This window comes from Mus musculus, chromosome 12, assembly GCF_000001635.26.
Source record: "Mus musculus strain C57BL/6J chromosome 12, GRCm38.p6 C57BL/6J".
Taxonomy (NCBI): domain Eukaryota; kingdom Metazoa; phylum Chordata; class Mammalia; order Rodentia; family Muridae; genus Mus; species Mus musculus.
Genome location: NC_000078.6, coordinates 22,983,299 through 23,004,243, shown reverse-complemented (window position 1 = coordinate 23,004,243; position 20,945 = coordinate 22,983,299). Strand labels below are relative to the sequence as shown.

The 20,945-nt window shown below is 40.9% G+C and overlaps 1 long non-coding RNA gene across 1 annotated transcript in view; it reads left to right on the top strand.

Annotated features, from left to right (window-relative positions):
• The window catches only part of 2410018L13Rik (RIKEN cDNA 2410018L13 gene), a 56,247-nt gene that overhangs the window by 6,000 nt on the left and 29,302 nt on the right, over positions 1–20,945 (top strand). The window contains exon 2 of the long non-coding RNA NR_015504.2: positions 11,396–11,456. This is a non-coding gene — a long non-coding RNA (RIKEN cDNA 2410018L13 gene). The remainder of the gene's footprint in view (positions 1–11,395; positions 11,457–20,945) is intronic.

The following is a 20,945-nucleotide window of genomic DNA, read 5'->3' as shown; positions in this document are numbered from 1 at the left end:
TTGTAGGCAGCTGTGAATTGCTTGGTTGTGGGTGCTGGGCATGAAACTTGTTACCTCCAGAAGAGCAGGAAGTTCTCTTACAATAAACCTTTTCTCCAGTCACTGCTTCACAGTTTAAAGACATTTCAGTGCTTGTTCCTAGGCCTTGGAGAAAAGTGGGGAGACCAGCAAAGGAGTAGGGGTTCATTTGTGTCTGCAGTGGTGGCAGTGTAGAAATCTCCTTTGAGCTGGGTTTCATTCCCTGATACTTGAAGCATGGGTCTCCTATCATCCCCAAGGTAAAAGTGGCACTGTCCAGTATGCCTTAGTGGTAGAGACCAGCTCTAATGTGAAGATTGGCTGGCTGGAGGACTTGTATTGAAAACAGTCCTTTTTTGCTTGTTTGTTTGTTTTTGGTTTTGGTTTTTTATTTTTATTTTTATTTTTGTGTTTTGTTTTTTTTTTTCAAGACAGGGTTTCTCTGTATAGCCCTGTGTGTCCTGGAACTCACTCAGACCAGGCTGGCCTTGTACCCAGAATATCTGCCTGCCTCTGCCTCCCAAGTGCTGGGATTAAAGATGTGTACCACCACGCCTGGCTATAACCAGTATTTTTATATGCTCTAATTCTATGTTAAGAAAATGTGCTTTTGCCAGTTGGTTGCCTAATACCAAATGGTCAGCACAGAAGCCAGACATATAAATAATATTATACAGATTGTGCAGGCTGTGTTTATATAATTAGGGAATATACATATATGTATAAAATAACAAATGAAAAGAGAGGTAATGAATTTGAAAGAGAGCAAGCAGGGATATATGGGTTGGTTTAGAGAATAGAAACGATGAGGTTATATTATACTTTCAAAAAATAAAGAAAAGTAATTTTAAAGTAAGAAAGCATTAAATGGGCTTATTTAAGATTATTCCTTTTTGAGAGAGTTCATATAGGCACAGTGGAGTCATGTGACTCTGGGTTTCAGCAGTTGACAAAACAGGAGTTCTGACCACTCTGGTTGGTTCTTCTATGTCCTTTCACTGTACAAATGTGGGTTTCCTTAGTGTAAGTACTAAGTACTTATTTCTTCAGAATTCTAGTACATAGTGAATATCAGCTGTACTATCCTGCAACATGAGATAACCCGCCCTTGATTTTTCTAAGTTCCCTTGGCTGAGAGCCTTTCTATATTAGACATTAGAGAGACATTCTCTTAAATTTCTTTTCTATATCCGTAGAGAAATTCATTCTGATTTGAGATATGTTTACCTAGAGAACCTGTCCTAATACAACTGTGGCTTTTCTCTACTTGGCCACTGATGGCGATGTGCTGGCTAACAAGATGGCTCAACAGTGTTTCCCTTACATTTCTGTCTTTCCTCCCAGGGTTGGTTGGTACCTATCATCTGGGAAAGGGAGCTGAAGTCTCCCTGAGCCCAGCACTGAGCCACAAACAAAACTCTTGTTTCCTAAAATCCCTCTTTATGTTCATTGCCTGGGCACCCTCCCACTCAGATTAATAACCCCACTGCACCTTGGGTAATGGGCTATGCAAGCTCTTCCCCTGGATTTCAGGAAGAGGAAGGCAAGTGCTGTGAGGCAAGCTCAGGCAAGGTCTGAAGTCAGGTCCTGGTAATGCAGGATCATTGCTCACAGAGAACAGGAGCAGGCAGCTGACTAGCCTGAGCTGGAATGTGTTGGGAACTAAAACGGGGCCCTGGGCAAGAAAGGAAAGGGGGGAAGACCCACACCCTGCCAGAGTTCCACCTATGCTCTGGACAGAGATGTGGGAGAGCTGCCATATACTCTCTGCTCAGCCCCGAGTGAGCATCTAACCCTTTGCCCCACTCTTTTTGTCTGAACAAGGGGCAGCCCAACCTGGGAGCCCCAGGGCTACTTTCCTAAAGCCCTGGAGTTATGGGAGAGAGGGATGAGGGGTGAGAGGTTCCCACACTGGTGAGAGTGAGCACAGTGGATCTGGACTGGAGCAATGAAGGCCTTCCATCTGGAGATTAGAAACGGCTCATTACAAGAAAGCCTATCCCTTCCTCCAAGCGCAGTGGGCCTTGATGAGCAGAGACATTCTATGGTTTTAGAGCTTTATTATAGAAAGGCAGGGAGAAAGAGAGAAGGTAGAAGAGAGAGACGCCCCCCCCAGAAGGCTCGAAGGGGGAAGGCTAGATAGAAAGAGAGTAAGAGGGAGAGAGGAGAGGAGAGAAGACAAAGAGAAATGAAAGAGGAGAGAGGAGTGAGAGAAGTGAGAGGTAAGAGAACAAAGGAGAGAGATCAAGAGAGATAGGTGAGGCTGAACAGTCCTTTTTATGGTCTTTACTGTTGCTAGGTAACTGTGGAGGAGTTTAGCCTGAAGGTCAGAAGCTTGGGACATTGCCTACCTGACTTTTAGCCAGGCTTCTCTTGTGGTGGCTGGGGTGGGGGTGGTGGAAGGTAATTTAGGCAAGAGCCTGAGTTCCAGAAGCATGAGGGAATTGATGCCTTCCTTGTCAAGTAAGTGAATTATCACGCTCCCGGGGTTCAGACCTCAGCTCAACTGGAGACCAACCTATCTGTGCATAGCCCAATGCCGCACATGAATGTTGAGTTCTCCCCCAGGGCTGGGAGGGGTGAGAGTCTCCCCCAGGGCTGGGAGGGGTGAGAGTCCTCTTGCGAGACTGACTCAAATGCTAATGTAGTGCAAACCACACCTGAGATCTGGAAGTGCTCTGGTCCTGGACTTGAAGCACACTTTAACCTTGAGGAAGGGTGAGACCCACTGGCCAATCAAGATCTCCACAGGCAGACCTGCCATTCAGACAAGTAGGCGGGATTTTATGGGTGCCTTTCCCCAAGTTCACTGTGGCTGTGCAGGCTTGAATGGTTCTCTGTGTCCTGCTCTGAGCTCTGCTGTTGGGTGCTGTGAGAGGACCTCAGGGAAGCTCTGAATTCGAGACATGGTGAGCACAGGGTTACTGCCCACAGAGGGTAGGGGCAGGGTGCTGAGCAGTGGAAGCTGGGGTGGTGAGTCCTCTTGGGCTGGATGGGAAGTATAAGCCATATGTGAGCACCTGTGAGGTCTCTCCTGTTGCTCCTCACTTGCTCCATCAGGGGTGACCTCTGAATGACTTCCCTATCATTGCCCAAATCCTTTTGACCTTAGGCTGGCTTGTGAAAACAAGGGTGGTTTCTTTGAGTCTGTAGCACACATGTCCAAACCCCTTTGTCTTTTAGTATACATTAAGAAGACAGGTAAAAATCTAGTAGGTCTGATTTCATACATTATACTTCTTTTTGTTTTGTTTAGGTTTTGTTAATTTTTTTTCTGTTGCAGTTTTTTCATATATTTTGCATCATATGTTTAGTGAGTTGATTATCATTTGGCAAAGGGACTTTAATAATTTCAGATAGTTTTGTGGTTTTATTGAAAAATGATAGACCTCTGAGCTGATATTCTTCTATTCCAATCGTTTCTAATTTTCGCCTTCACATATTTTGCAGAAGTCCCAGTTGTTTATTGTTATGAAACTTTTAGAATCCACATTTTTTGACTGAGATATCAATTTTTTCTCTTAGTTTTGAATCCCTGAGATTCTGTCTTCCTTTCCTGTTCTACGGGTGACCCTTGCCTCTGTAGTTGTCAGTGTACAGGTAATCTCATGTCCTGCTCTTAGAGACTTAGCAACAGCTTATGTCATTTCCTGCCTCCATCCCCTGTGTCTGTTGTCAACCGTGCTTTATATACATGGACCACCAGCTATAGCAGCTCTCTATTTTTGTTCCCTGTCTCTGTTCTCTGCACATGCACACTCTCTGTCATCTCTCCCCTCATGGCTCTCTTTCTCCTCCCTGTCTGTGTGCCTGTCTGCAGGTCCTCTTGTGTACTTCTATCCCTTCCCCAGGTTCTCACTCCTCTCCCTTCCCCCAAACAACCTCTTTTGCACTTTATCTGTTGCATGCTTTAATTTCTCAGACCTGCTGTGATGGGAGAGCTTGGATTTCTTGGTTGCAATTGTTCCTGGCTGTTACTCTCTATGTTGCTATGCTGGTATGTAGCCATCTCTGTTTGGGTGATTATTGACCTAGGTACTGGCCTCTGGGTTTGTCTTTTTGGGTGGGAGTTTTGTTCCTGGGTTACTGTTTGATGCATGGATTTGAAGATAGTGTTCATTGACAGTTTCCTATTTTACTGACCTGTTTGGTGGGTACGGTCAACAGTGGATGCTTTGTGATATTAAAAGCTGGGAGAAGAGACAGGCAGTAACAGAAGATCTTAATAATCCACAAGGAGACATGGTCAGCAGAGAGGTCAAGTACCCCATGGTGTTTAATACAATGTTGGAACAACTGGGAAAATTGAATCTGGGGTAAATCAATCAATCATGAAGTTGATCTATGGAAGCTTACCTTGTGTCCTTTCAGGTATGGAATGTGGTTGAACAGGGAGTATCTGCCCAAGTCCGGGCTGAGACACAGGGATGAGCCAGGAATGGATGGGCAGGTGGGGATTGTCTATGGTGTTATAGGAGGCTTGCACAGGAGAAGAGGAAATTTCCAGTGGTATTCTGTTCCAGTGTTAAGGGCAGCTGATATTAGGGTCTGCAGTAACAGATAGTGAGGTAGGTCTTTGGACAAAGTCTAGTCTACAGACAGGCATGGTTGTGGTTAACCAGGAGTTTCTGTCTATAATCAGGGGGCTAGGAACAGAGATGAGTTTGTAAATCCCAAACAGTTTGCTTTTTGAGAATGTACATTTGTACATTCCAGCAAAAATCCCATGACAAAATCCCCTTATCAACAGCCAGTTAAGGTACATCAGCAGGGTGAAGCTACATAAAGATAACTAAGACCTCCTATAGAAAACAAAAACAGAAACAGCTTACCCATCATGGTTGACAGATTTTTTACCCCCTTGCTTCGTTCCTGCACATTATGCCAGATATACACTTTTAAAAATATTAACAATGCTGATTTGTATGCAAACTCCCCACTCTTGTTGTAACTACAATAAATACTCAAAACCTCTAGACTTGATCTCTCAGTTTGTACCTAATGGGAGTTTGACTGCTGAGAGTCCTTGTTACTGAGCTCACAAAAACGACCTCTGTGTGTTTGCATTGCAATCGGCTCTGTGCTGGTCATTGCAGTTTCTGTGAGTTGGGCATAAAACCTTGATGCTTTGACTGGAACCCCAAGACCCTCAGGACTCCCATCTGAAGGGTTGAAAGCCCGCTGTTAGGATGTGTCATTGCTGTTCTTTGTATCAGTGACCTGTCTGTCAGAAATGTGTCTGTCTACCTTGGTTTTTTGATTTTTCTTGAGTACTCATGGAGGGAGATGAACAAAGCGATTTTTGGAACTCCAGTGAAGTGGAAATGCTGGAGAGTCATGGCAAGAAAGGGCTAGGAAGATGTTCCAGGGCCTGGAACAGGGGTTGTGTGCCCCTGGTCTTAATTTCTGGGTAGTTACAGCAGTCTTGGAACCCTGCTCCATGGCTCACAGCTGCCATTTTCTCCTCTGTACAAGTGGTGGAATCTGCTGCATAGCCTTCACTGCCCCCTTGTGGCCCTCTATTATGTGTGTGGAACTTTAGTATTCCCTTACTGAGAGAGGAAGTGAGACTGTTTCCATCCCAATTGGTATAGTTACTCACCCTCCAACTTGGGTTAAGTCCTTCTTATCAAAAGGACCTGTACCCATTAAATTGCCCCTGACAGAGAGCTCTTTATGACCTCATTCAGGGCAAAATCAGACTCTGCAAAACGGTGGAAAGGACAAAGACCTCATTTTTCCCCCTTCTAAACAACCCTGTTCTCAGTCTATATGTGACTCTGTAGTTTTGAACTTGATGCTGTCAGTATATGGGAAGTTGTTTTTCATCCCTTCCAGCAAAGTTAGCATATCTTCCTTAGACCAGCAGTCTTATTTCCGGGTCTGTTGGGGTAATCTGCTCCTGTATTCACCTTCCAGCTGTTTGGACACCTCACCACAGGGCAGTGCAGCCTCTCTTCTCCCCATTCCACTGTATCCTTCCATGCTCTGAACCAGGAGCCCTTCCAATTTTATCCTGGGTCAGACACTACTCCATCTCCCTGATGTGGTGGCAGGGGTCCTGTAATTGATATGGTTAGATCGTTGGTTTTGGAATTTTACAACTTTCTCATTTATTATTGTCTCTGTCATAGTTGTTTTAACTCAACATTTCAGACTACAGTCATCTGAAGGAGCCTCAGTTGCTGGTGTGCCCTCATCAGAATGGCTGGTTCCTATGTCTCTGAGAGATAGTGTTGATAATTGATATAGGAAGACTCTTCCATGAAGGGTGGCAATATTGGGAAGCAAGTGGTCGTGGGTTGGATGAGAGAGCTAGGTGAGAATTGTAGCTGCCTGTGGCCATGTGAACTGGGTTCCCCTGAAAGGCAGCCCGGGGCTAAAAGAGATCAGAGGGCAACAAAAGAATGAGGCCAAGACAAACCTTTATGTTCAAAGCCTCTGAAGTTTACTGAGAGTCCCTGCTTATAAAGAGGGTAGGCCCATCGTCTGCCAGCCCATTCTTTGTGCCTGGAGCCAGCCCATAGGTGATCTACAGGGCTTGTCTCCAGATAGTCTTCAGGACCTTTCAGCAGGAAGCAGAGTATTGGAGAAGAGCAAATAGAGCCATCAAGGCTCTACCCTAGGTGTACTGGCTGGTTTTATGTGTCAACTTGACACAGCTGGAGTTATCACAGAGAAAGGAGCTTCAGTTGAGCAAATGCCTCCATGAGATCCAACTGTAAGGCATTTTCTCTATTAGTGATCAAGGGGGAAAGGCCCCGTGTGGGTGGGACCATCTCTGGGCTGGTAGTCTCAGTTCTATAAGAGAGCAGGCTGAGCAAGCCAGGGGAGGCAAGCCAGTAATGAACATCTCTCCATGGCCTCTGCATCAGCTCCTTCTTTCTGACCTGCTTGAGTTCTTGTCCTGACTTCCTTGGTGATGAGCAGCAGTATGGAAGTGTAAGTCGAATAAACCCTTTCCTCCCCAACTTGCTTCTTGGTCATGATGTTTGTTTAGGAATAGAAACCCTGACTAAGACACTAGGTAATCTCCTTCTTAGTGGCAGCAAGGTCAAACTCTGGATCAGCTTGCTTCAAGGTTGAGGGGGGCTACAGAGCATGAGAGAGTGACCAAGCAAGAAAGCAAGGCAGGAAGTAGTGTTTGTCAAATGTTTTTGCCTTCATTTTCTAGCTTTAGTTGCTAGTCTGAGCTCCCAATATGGTGGGCTGTGATTTGACAGAACCATGTAAAACAAACATTTATTACCTGAGATGCTTCTGCTCAGAGGAAAACAATTACATCAGCAGAGTTGCAAGGTAGAGCAACAACAATAACAACAACAGCAGCAATTATTTCAAAAGCTGATTTTGCTGCTGGAGAGAATCTATGGTCTCTTTTGAAGGAATATGGAAACTATCAGAAATTGAGATGGCAAATGTCATAGAAAGCTGTACATGGAGCTTAATCAGTTGTTCCCATAGGGTCTGGAAGATTGGAGTGTTGACAGTAATGCAGCCACACGAAGTTGAGGTCATATTATTTCAATGGAAAATGGACTGAAAACTTTAGGAAGAGGTCATTTGTGTGGTATTTTGGCCAAAAAAAAAAAAATCTTTTGTACTTCACTTATGCCCTGAGATATTGAGTATTGAGTAAAAATTATTGCCTGATTTGTATATTTTTATTCTATTGATAAGTATTTGTTCAATCTTCCTATTTCTTTATTCAAGTTACATTCATATCGGTACACCCATCCCATTCCACCTTCCACAGTCCCTCATCACTGACTCCCTTTTATCTCCCCAGAGAGGGTGGGAACCACTTGAGTATCCCCCAACTATGGCATGTCAAGTCTCTGTAGGGTTAAGTCTCTGCAGGGTTAGACACATCCTTTCCCACTGAGGTCAGAAAAGGTAGCCCAGTTAGGGAAACAGTTTGCACAGACAGGAACAACTTAAGGGAAATGTCCCGCTCTGGATGGTGGGGGCCTCCGTCCCAGCCTGCGTGTGCTCTTTGGTTGGTGGCTCCATCTCTGAGAGTCTCCTAGGTTCTGGGTTAGTTGACTCTGAGGGTCTTCTCATAGACTTCCTATTCCTTCAGAGGCCGTCAATTCTTTCCCCAACTCTTTTAAAATACTCCCTGAGCCCTGTCCAATATAGGCTGTGGGTCTCTGCATATGTTTCAGTCAGATGCTGGATGGAGATTCTCAAAGGACAATGATGCTAAGCTACTATCTGCAAGTATAACAAATTATCCTCAGTAATGCCAGCCTTGGTGCTTGCCCATGGGATGGGTTACCAGTTGGGCAGGGTATAGTTTGGCCATTCCCTCAGTCTCTGTTTCAACTTTGTGCCTGCCTTACTTGCAGACGGAACAAATTTTGGGAGGAAAGGTATTTGGTTTTCTTGGTGTACTGAACACTTAACTGGTGGTTCTGCCTGACTGCAAGATGTCACCTCTTCATGGCCCATAACTCAATGCTATATATCTCAGCTAAGATCACCTCCCTAGCTGCACTTGTGCCCTCCTATTCATATTCTCAGGCACATTCGACAGGTGCCTCCACCCTAACCCTCCCAGCATCTGCTGATTTCATTTCATTTTCCTGGATTTCTGGCATTCTCTTGTCTCTTACCACACCTGTTCCTAACACTCCCCTTCTTTCTTGACTACCATCCCATCCAGTTCTCTCCCTTCCATCTGCCTCTTCTGTCTCTTTCATACTCCCTTCTGAGTGAGATTCAACCATGCTCATTTGTGCCTTGTCTTGTTTACTGTCTTTCCGTCTATGAAGTGCAGTGTGGGTATTCTGTACTTATGGTTATTATTCACTTGTAAGTGAGTATGTACATGCATGTCCTTTTGGGCCTGAGTTACCTCATTCCAGATATTAGTTTCTAATTGTACCCATTTCTCTAGAAAATTCATGATGTCCTTGTTTTTTATATCTGAAGAGCATCCCATTTTGTAAATGAAACATGGTTTTTTGTGTCCACATTTCAGTTGAGGAACATCTGCCTTCTTTCCTGTTTCTAACTTTTATAAATAAAGTGGCTATGAACTTAGTGGAGCAAATGCCCTTGTGGGTATACGCCTATGAAGGTACCCTAAGTGTAGCACTTCCTCCTGCTTGTATGTTTTAAATTAATGGGAGGAGTATTCAACGTGTTTCCTCATCCCAGGATGGAACCTTAAACAAAACCTGCTGCAAATGTGGTCAAAGGGAGGCAGGGTCCGTTAATTTAGAAGCCAAACGTCACAAGATCATCCACATTGTGCCGCTTCTAGAAACTGAAAGATGAAAATAGCATAGTCATATATTCTTTCTCTATGGTTTCAGTTTAGCACCACTCCAGCCATCTTTTGACAGAGTCAGGATCCCAGGGAAGACTCTTTGAGAGTTCCTTGCATTTAAGTGGTGAGGTTGATGCTTGAGTTGCATTTTGTGACCACAGGTTGTGGAGAAAACTAACACATTGAGAAGTCTGCCATGGAGAGATGCTTACTGGGAGATGAAGTACCCAAACTGAGAGATGTATGAGAAGTTACAGGAAGAGCACCATCTATGCCTTTAGCAATTGAAGTCCAATGTGTTTGAGACAAAGCTATAGGATTTGGTGTTTGCCCTGCTGGTTTTCTTGCCTTTGTCCAATCTTCTCTCCCTGTGTGCACATTCCTATTGATTGGAATGGAAAGGGGTATTCAGTGCCATTTTATGTTGGAATGATATAACTTGCTGTTTGATTTTGCAACTTTGCTTTCTGATGTGGCTGTCAAGATATTGTCTTGAGTGTCAGCAGAGACTTTAGACATTTGAACAGTTCAGGAGCCTTTCTAGATTCATCTTGGGGAAGATGAAAGTGTATATACACTCAAAATTTTCCTTTTTCTTTCTTTCCTTTTTTTGTTTATCCTATAATTTAGATATTCATTATCACCCTGATCACTGTCCCTACTCTGGGTCCCTGCCCTCACAGATTCCCTCCTCCCAATCTCCTATGTTTCTCCTTTGAGTGGGGTTGGGGCCCCCTATGTACCCTGTGGGCACATAGATTATAGTCTATTTTTTAGGATGGCATATGCTCATGACATCAATACTGCCTGAGGGTTCAGAGTCATTGTATTCTGGCTGTTGATGTTTCCCCAAACTCTTGTGTTTGTTTTGAAATTTTTAAATAAATAGGAGTGTTTTTGCTGTGTGTGTGAATATGAATATCATGTGTGCCACATCGTTACTGTTGTTGGAAGGTGGATTCAGAACTCCTGTTCATAAAGCCATGTGTCCTGTGAATGCTAGTATTTGACAACTGTTATCTGAAAGACCAGCAAGAGCTTTCCACGGCTGAGTTATAGCTCTCTCCTGCCTTATGCTGCTTTTTATGTTCTACACTTACATTAATAATATTTTCATCTGTCCATTGGTCCATTAAATGTGCCTTGATTGCTAGTAAAGTTTTAGTAATGTTGCAGTTTAAAGAGTAACACTTCCTGTTTCTGCTAGATGAGTACAGAAGTGCAGGGAATGTATACTTCTTTGTAGGAACTGTAGTAAACAACTGAGTTCTTTCTATCATTTTTGTCTCCATGGTTGATTTTGGCAGTGGAGTAAGGGTCTTAATATGTATCCTTTGCTGTCCTGTAATGTGTTACATAGAACAGACAGGGATCCAGCTCAATGATGTATACCTGCCCGTGACTCTGGGATTAAAGACATGAACAAATACACCCTGCTTGTCCATGGTTTTTCTCGTTAGTGATTCTTCTTACAATTTCTGGGATGTGTCCTCAGTACTGTTGATCTATTTCACCCTACATCTCCCTCTCAATTGGAATTCCTCTGGAAAGTCTTTACCCTATTTATTTAAAATGTTCATAAGCAACACAGGTGAACCTTCAACTCAATTTCCTTTAAAATGTCATGGTACTTAGATTATAACTTCTGTGTCAGGAAGTCAGTGGAGGAAGTACCAGAATTACATGAATATATGGTCAAGGAAGCGTACATTTACTTTACAGTGATGTCAGTACCATGCTTTGTGATGTACACATGTATGGGATATTTTAGGATGCAGTGACTTATGATGATGTGCACGTGAACTTCACTCGGGAAGAGTGGAATTTGCTGCATCCTTCCCAGAAGAGTCTTTACAAAGATGTGATGCTGGAGACCTACTGGAACCTCACTGTTATAGGTATGACTGTGAATTTTCTTTTGCTTTTCAAAATAGTGGGAAGACATCTCTCTTGGTTAGTGATGGTGCTCTGTTATTACAATTGAGAACATGGAAGACTGAGCTGGATAAATAGTGTCCAGTGATGTGAAAATTCACAGTACCTTGAATTTTGCCTTATTTCCAATACTGTATCATTCATTATTCTGCTATTGTCTTTTAGGCTACACTTGGGAAAACCATCATATTGAAAGACATTGTCAAAGTTCAAGAAGAAATGAAAGGTAATTTTCATGTGAAAGCTTATGCAATTATGCCTCTAAGGAAATTTTACTATGATATTGAAGCTCTAAATCAAAGCATGAGTGTAAAATGTCAATACTTAAAGTGTAACTATGATTACAATATTTTTTTAATATTTATTTATTTATTGTATATAAGTACACGGTAGCTGTCCGCAGATACTCCAGAAGAGGGCATCAAATTTTGTTACAGATGGTTATGAGCCACCATGTGGTTGCCGGGATTTGAACTCAGGACCTTCGGAAGAGCAGTCTGTGCTCTTTACCACTGAGCCATCACGGCAGCCCTAATTATACTATTCTTATAAAATTGTACTGCCTAGATATAGTTATCTGATTTATCTATCAAAGCATTCCTTTTTAAAAAAAAAAAAAAAAGAGGAGGAAACATTGCCTTAAGGGATACCTTTATTCAATTTGTACCTCTACTAGAGCTATACTGATCTGACAATGTGTATAGACTTACAAGACTTAGATATTGCACATCGAATAGTGATAAATATATATGCAAAACCTTCTGTTAAGCAAATAATCTATGGGAAAGTTGGTGATACTCATATCTTTATAGTGAAATTGATCATTTGTTTAGGGTACAGTTTATGAGAGTCAATAGTGTTGTCATAGGAGAAACCTTAATTCATATATTACAGGTCTATGAGGAACAAAAAGTCAAACAGTGTGAATGCAGTGTGGAAACCTTTCATTTGTTACTCTTCTATTAATATATATATATATCATGTGTCACAATTGACAAAAGCCATGTGAGCATAGGGATATTGAAAGAAGCAATGTACCGCTTTCTATCCCAGAACTGTGAGAAAATTGTCAGATTCTATCTTTGGTAGACTTTCTGAATATGATAAAAGTTTGCAATGAATTGGTTTTCTAATTTTACTGGGAACTTCCCCAAGCTCACACTGGAGAAAATCTTTATGGGTACTAGGAATTTGGAAATTCTTTTTGTCCTGGTTTACATTCAAATGTGGTACAATTCACATTGCAGGAAAAAATTATGAAAGCAATTACTGTTATAAAGCTATGAGTTGTTCTATTTTCCTCATATAGATGAAATACATCATAAAAATATCCCGTATAAAAAGGATGTTATAAACGTTAGCCATGTAAGAACCATCACAGATATCTCAAAAGATGCAAAACAACCCATAATGAGGGAGAACCCCATGAACATATAAAGTGATAAAACCAGATGATCTGGTACATCTTTATCAGTAGACCAATTTGTAAACTTTATTCATCATGATGAAATGATTGAACAGGGAAATTAATGTAGTAAACATATCACATGTGCCAATTTTCATTGCAGGTATGTAAGTAATCATAGTGGAGAGAAACTCTATGAATGTAATGAACGTTCTAAAGCCTTTTCATGTGCCAGTCATCTCCAATGTCTTAAAAGAAGACAAATTGGAGAGAAAACACATGAACATAACCAATGTGGTAAAGCCTTTCCAATACCCAGTCATCTTCAATATCGTAAAAGAACCCATACTGGAGAGAAACCCTATGAATGTCATCAATGTGGTAAAGCTTTTACAAGTCACAGTGGTCTCCAATGGCATAAAAGAACACATACTGGAGAAAAACCCTATGAATGTAATCAATGTGGTAAAGCCTTTACACGACACAGTAGTCTCCAATGTCATAAAAGAACACATACTGGAGAGAAACCCTATGAATGTAATCAATGTGGTAAAGCCTTTGCACGACACAGTAGTCTCCAATGTCATAAAAGAACACATACTGGAGAGAAACCCTATGAATGTAATCAATGTGGTAAAGCCTTTGCACATCGTGGTCATCTCCAATGTCATAAAAGAACACATACTGGAGAGAAACCATATGAATGTAATCACTGTGGTAAAGCCTTTTCACGATACAGTTATCTCCAATATCATAAAAGAACACATACTGGAGAGAAACCCTATGAATGTAATCAATGTGGTAAAGCCTTTCCAATACCCAGTTATCTCCAATATCATAAAAGAACACATACTGGAGAGAAACCCTATGAATGTAATCAATGTGGTAAAGCCTTTACAAGTCACAATGGTCTCCAATGTCATAAAAGAACGCATACTGGAGAGAAACCCTATGAATGTAATCAATGTGGTAAAGCCTTTGCACAACTCAGTACTCTTCAATATCATAAAAGAGCACATACTGGAGAGAAACCCTATGAATGCAATCAATGTGGTAAAGCCTTTGCAGAACTCAGTAGTCTCCAAAGTCATAAAAGAACACATACTGGAGAGAAACCCTATGAATGTAATCAATGTGGTAAAGCCTTTGTACAACTCAGTAGTCTCCAACGTCATAAAAGAAAACATACTGGAGAGAAACCCTATGAATGTAATCAATGTGGTAAAGCCTTTGCAGAACTCAGTAGTCTCCAACGTCATAAAAGAACACATACTGGAGAGAAACCCTATGAATGTAATCAATGTGGTAAAGCCTTTGCAGAACTCAGTAGTCTCCAACGTCATAAAAGAACACATACTGGAGAGAAACCCTATGAATGTAATCAATGTGGTAAAACCTTTGCATGTCACAGTGATCTCCAATGTCATAAAAGAACACATACTGGAGAGAAACCCTATGAATGTAATCAATGTGGTAAAGCCTTTGCAGAACTCAGTAGTCTCCAACGTCATAAAAGAACACATACTGGAGAGAAACCCTATGAATGTAATCAATGTGGTAAAACCTTTGCATGTCACAGTGATCTCCAATGTCATAAAAGAACACATACTGGAGAGAAACCCTATGAATGTAATCAATGTGGTAAAGCCTTTTCACAGTACAGTCATCTCCATTGTCATAAAAGAACACATACTAGAGAGAAACCCTATGAATGTAATCAATGTGGTAAAGCCTTTACAAGTCACAATGGTCTCCAATATCATAAAAGAACACATACTGGAGAGAAACCCTATGAATGTAATCAATGTGGTAAAGCCTTTTCACAACACAGTCATCTCCAATGTCATATAAGAACACATACTGGAGAGAAACCCTATGAATGTCATCAATGTGGTAAAGCTTTTACAAGTCACAGTGGTCTCCAACATCATAAAAGAACGCATACTGGAGAGAAACCCTATGAATGTAATCAATGTGGTAAAGCCTTTGCAAGACCCAGTTATCTCCAATGTCATAAGAGAACACATACTGGAGAGAAACCCTAAGAATGTAATTGGTAAAGCCTTTGCATGTCACAGTCATCTCCAACGTCAGAAAACTAAACATACTGGTGAGAAGCCTTATTAATGTTATCAATTTGATAAAGCCTTTACAGGTCACAGTCATCTCCAATATCATAAAAGAACACATACATTCCTGATATAGCTGTCTCTTGTGAGGCTATTCCAAACCTGGCAAACACAGAAGTAGATGTTCACAGTCATCTATTGGATGGAACACAGGGCCGTCATTGGAGGAGCTAGAGAAAGTCTCCAAGGAGCTGAAGGGGTCTACATCCCTGTAGGCAGAACAACAATAGAGACTAACCAATACCCCCAGAGCTCATGTCTCTAGCTGCATATGTAGCAGAAGATGGCCTAGTCTGCCATCATTGGGAAGAGAGGCCCCTTGGTCTTGCAAACTTTTTAAGCCCCAGTACAGGGGAATGCCAGGGCCCAGAAGTGGGAGTGGGTGGGTAGGGGAGCAGTGTTGGGGGAGTGTATAGGGGGACTTTCAGGATAGCTTTTTAAATGTAAATGAAGAAAATATCTAATAAAAGATTGAAATGTAAAAACAAAATATGCTGGAGAAAAACTCTATGAATGTAATCAATGTGGTAAAGCCTTATCAGGTCACAGTTGTCTCCAGTATCATAAAAGAACCCATAATGGAGAGAAACCTTAGAAATGTAATCAATGTGATAAAGCCTTTTCTCAAAGTTATTGTCTCTATAATCAATGTGGTAAAGACTTTTTACAACTTTATAGTCTCCATTATTTTGAAAGAACACATAGAAGACAGAAACCTTAGGAAGGTAATCGGTGTTGTAAAGCATTTGATGTCACGGTCATCTACGATGACATAAAAGATCACATACAAGTGAGAACCCATGTCAATGTTATGAATGTAGTAAAGCCTTTGCATGCCATAGTTCTTTAGGCATACACAAGACAAACCACAATGCAGACAAACCCCAATTTAAATGTTTGCTTTTCTGAGAGTTGGTTTGGTCATGAGATCTGTTCCTAGCCATTGAAAGGCTGAGGGAGAAACCCCCTGAGTATATTTAGTAAAGCCTTTGCACAATTTTGTAGTTATCTTCATCATGGAAGAATTTTAACTGGGTAGAAACATTGTGAATCTATTTAGTATGGTGAAGCTTTTTCATTGAGCTGCTTTTTATGTATATTCTTCTTTTTATGAGACTATTCGTACTGGTGACAGATGCTATGAATGTCAGCAGTGTGGTAAAGCCTTTGCATTGTTGAGTCCAGTTAGGTTCAACACAACTCACACTCCACAACAATGCAAAGGATAAGAATTTAATTGGGCTGGGTGGTGGTGGTACACTCCTTTAATCCTAGCACTCGGGAGGCAGATGCAGGCAGATTGCTGAGTTGGAAGCCCGACTAGTCGCGAGTGCATTCCAGGACAGCCAGGGCTACACAGTAAAACCCTTATTGGGAAAACAAAAAAAGGAAAAAAAAAAAGAATTTATTGAGGAATTTTCCATCTATATTCATAAGGGATGCAAAAATACTCAATAAAATTCTTGCTAACCGAATCAAAGAACACATTAAAGCAATCATCCATCCTGACCAAGTAGGTTTTATTCCATGCATGCAAGGATGGTTAAATATACAGAAATCCATCAAAGTAATCCATTATATAAACAAACTCAAAGACAAAAACCACGTGATCATCTCGTTAGATGCAGAAAAAGCATTCAACAAGATCCAATACCCATTCATGATAAAAGTCTTGGAAAGATCATGAATTCAAGGCCTATACCTAAACATGATAAAAGCAATCTACAGCAAACCAGTAGCCAACATCAAAGTAAATGGTGAGAAGCTTGAAGCAATCCCAGTAAAATCAGGGACTAGACAAGGCTGTCCACTCTCTCCATACCTATTCAACATTGTACTTGAAGTCCTAGCCAGAGCAATTCGACAACAAAAGGAGATCAAGGGGATACAAATTGGAAAAGATGAAGTCAAAATATCACTTTTTGCAGATAATATGATAAAATATATGTGACCCTAAAAATTCCACCAGAGAACTCCTAAACCTGATAAACAGCTTAAGTGAAGTAGCTGGATATAAAATTAAACAAGTCAATGGACTTTCTCTACACAAAGAATAAACAGGCTGAGAAAGAAATTAGGGAAACAACACCCTTCTCAATAGTCACAAATAATATAAAATATCTTGGAGTGACTCTAACTAAGGAAGTGAAAGAAGAAAGAAATTAAAGAAGATCTCAGAAGATGGAAAGATCTCCCATGCTCATGGATTGGCAGGATCAACATTGTAAAAATGGCTATCTTGCCAAAAGCAATCTACAGATTCAATGCAATCCCCATCAAAATTCCAACTCAATTCTTCAATGAATTAGAAAGAGCAATCTGCAAATTCATCTGGAATAACAAAAACCCTAGGATAGCAAAAACTCTTCTCAAGGATAAAAGAACTTCTGGTGGAATCTCCATGCCTGACCTAAAGCTTTACTACAGAGCAATTGTGATAAAAACTGCATGGTACTGGTACAGTGACAGACAAGTAGACCAATGGAATAGATTTGAAGACCCAGAAATGAACCCACACACCTATGGTCACTTGATCTTCGACAAGGGAGCTAAAACCATCCAGTGGAAAAAAGACAGCATTTTCAACAAATGGTGCTGGCACAACTGGTTGTTATCATGTAGAAGAATGCGAATCGATCCATTCCTATATTCTTGTACTAAGGTCAAATCTAAGTGGATCAAGGAACTTCACATAAAACCAGAGACACTGGAACTTATAGAAGAAAAAGTGGGGAAAAGCCTTGAAGATATGGGCACAGGGGAAAAAGTCCTGAATACAACAGCAATGGCTTGTGCTGTATGATCGAGAATTGACAAATGGGACCTCATGAAAGTCCAAAGCTTCTGCAAGGCACAAGACACCGTCAATAAGACAAAAAGACCACCAACAGATTGGGAAAGGATTGTTACCTATCCTAAATCAGATAGGGGACTAATATCCAATATATATAAAAAACTCAAGAAGGTGGACTCCATTAAATCAAATAACCCCGTTAAAAAATGGGGCTCAGAACTGAACAAAGAATTCTCACCTAAGGAATACCGAATGGCAGAGAAGCACCTGAAAAAATGTTCAACATCCTTAATCCTCAGGGAAATGCAAATCAAAACAACCCTGAGATTCCACCTCACACCAGTCAGAATGGCTAAGATCAAAAATTCAGGTGACAGCGATGCTGGCGAGGATGTTGTGAAATAGGAACACTCCTCCATTGTTGTTGGGATTGCAAGCTTGTACAACCACTCTGGAAATCAGTCTGGCGGTTCCTTAGAAAATTGGACATGGTACTACCGGAGGATCCAGCAATACCTCTCCTGGGCATATATCCAGATGATGTCCCAACCGGTAAGAAGGACACATGCTCCACTATGTTCATAGCAGCCTTATTTATAATAGCCAGAAGCTGGAAAGAACCCAGATACCCCTCAACAGAGGAATGGATACAGAAAATGTGGTACATTTACATAATGGAGTACTACTCGGCTATTAAAAAGAATGAATTTATGAAATTCCTAGCCAAATGGATGGACATGGAGGGCATCATCCTGAGTGAGGTAACACAAAGGAACTCACACAATATGTACTCACTGATAAGTGGATATTAGCCCAAAACTTAGGATACCCAAGATATAAGATACAATTTGCTAAACGCATGAAACTCAAGAAGAATGAAGACCAAAGTGTGGACACTGTGCCCCTTCTTAGAATTGGGAACAAAACACCCATGGAAGGAGTTACAGAGACAAGGTTAGGAGCTGTGATGAAAGGATGGACCATCTAGAAACTGCCATATCCAGGGATCCACCCCATAATCAGCTTCCAAATGCTGATACCATTGCATACACTAGCATGATTTTGCTGAAAGGACCCAGATATAGCTGTCTCTTGTGAGACTATGCAGGGGCCTAGCAAACACAGAAGTGGATGCTCACAGTCAGCTAGTGGATGAGTCACAGGGCTCCCAATGGAGGAGCTAGAGAAAGTACCCAAGGAGCTAAAGGGATCTGCAACCCTATAGGTGGAACAACATTATGAACTAACCAGTACTCCGGAGCTCTTGACTCTAGCTGTATATGTATCAAAAGATGGCCTAGTCGGCCATCACTGAAAAGAGAGGCCCATTGGGCACACAAACTTTATATGCCCCAGTACTGGGGAACGCCAGGGCCAAAAAAATGGGAATGGGTGGGTAGGGAAGTGGGGGGGGAGGGTATGGGGGACTTTTGTGATAGCATTGGAAATGTATTGAAGAAAATACATAATAAAAAAAATCAAAAATTTAAAAAAATGAATTTATTGGAATTAAGTCACTACTGATCAGTGAGATACACAAAAGTATACTCAGAAGTTTATCTTCAAAACCCCACCGCCCACACCCAACCTGAGACAGAAAGTTGTATAGCTTTCAAACACAAAAACCTCAAAGTCCTGGGCCAACTTACAGCTACATTTTCTCCCAAATCAAAACTTATTTTTATTGAATGAGTCAATAAATGGTGATTGCTAACTCCTTGTATTTTGTTGTTGTTGCAGCTGCGGGTGGTGTTGGTGTTGGGCTGGGTGTGTGCTTTCCCTTCTTTTGTAGACAGTAAGAGATTATTTACTACCCGTGTTTTCATGTGTATCCTTAACTTCCTCGGGTTAGATTCTACCTCTATCTCTTTGTGTTGGTCAGTATATTTAGAGAGAGGTTTTTTAAATTTGAGTTTATCGTGGACTATCTTAATTTTTTCTATTTACAGTGTAGTTATTTTTTTACATATTAAAATCCAGGCATCTGTTTTTTCTGGGGCACATGTGTACAAACACTTCTGACGTCTACAGACTCCAAGGAGAAGACATCTGTGATCTTAATAGATCTTCCTTTATGTTTTTCCTGGCTTTTTACCTTTGCAGCTTTTAGTATTCTTTCCTTGAACTGTGTGTTTTGATTATTACACAAGGAAGAGACTTTATTTTTTGGTCCCTTCTGTTTGGTGTTTTGATGATTCTTGTGTTTTCTTTTTGTTAGGAAGTTTTTCTTCTAGGATTTGGTTGTCAATACTTTCTGAGACTTTGAGGGAGGATTCTCCTTCCTCTCTTCCTAAGTATTCTTATGTTTAGTCCATTTACAGTGTTCTGGATTTCCATGATATTTTATATCAGGAAGATTTAGACTTAACATTTTCATTGTCTGATTTACCCATTCCTTCTATTGCTTATTTAATGATTGAGATTTTTCTTCCATGTCTGTGTCCTGTGGGTGAACTTTGCCTCTGTAGTTCCTTTTTGCAGTCCTAAATTTTTATTTCCACTATTTCCTAAGATTTAGTTTTCTTTTTTTGTTTCTATTTCCACTTTTATGTATTGAATAGTTTTGTTTACTTCACCCGTTGGTGTGTTCTTTCTTGGCTTTATTTATAGGAATTTTGGCTTTCTCTACTTTTTGGTTTGTGTTTTCCTGGCCTTCTTTGTGGAATTTATTGATTTCCTCCAATTTTTTTCTGTTTTCCTGGATTTCTCTAAGTGATTTGGTCATTTCCTCTTTAAGGAACTCTGTCATCTCCATACACTTGGGGTTATAGTGTTTTTCTTGTAATTTAGCTTTGTTGGAATATTTAAGACCTTCTTTGACAATATAAATGAGCTCAGAGTCATTAGCCAGAGAGTGATAAATGCTGGTCCTTATTACATTATCGAGTACCAAGGTCATGGAATGGAATGGCGCTATCTAAGCTAAGTATTCAGCTTAGATTTAATCAGATGTGTGATTAATTCCAAGGTATTCTTTCTCCTTATACTGGACAGGTAGCCAAGTGAGGCACTTTTTGAACGAGTTACTTTTTGTGAGACACCTGTTTTTATCACTATCCTTGGAGTCATCATTAAAAAAAAAAAAGAGCTGATGGTGACAGGGTGAGCAACTTTGTAATTTTCCAGCGTGTATTTATTCATGTTAGGTGAATGAAGACAGACCAGATTGATAGATATGCAAATTTGGGACTTTAGCTTGAACCAAGCAATATTGAATTTCTGATTTTGGAGATATGTCCAATGTACCTTCAGGGTTTAGTCAGCTCAGATGATTATGACACAGGCCATTGGCTGTAGTTGTGTGTCATGTGACAGATCACAGTAACTGATATTGCACACAGGAGCCAGGTCAAAGAGTATTGAATTAATGCCATTTTTTTTCTGCCA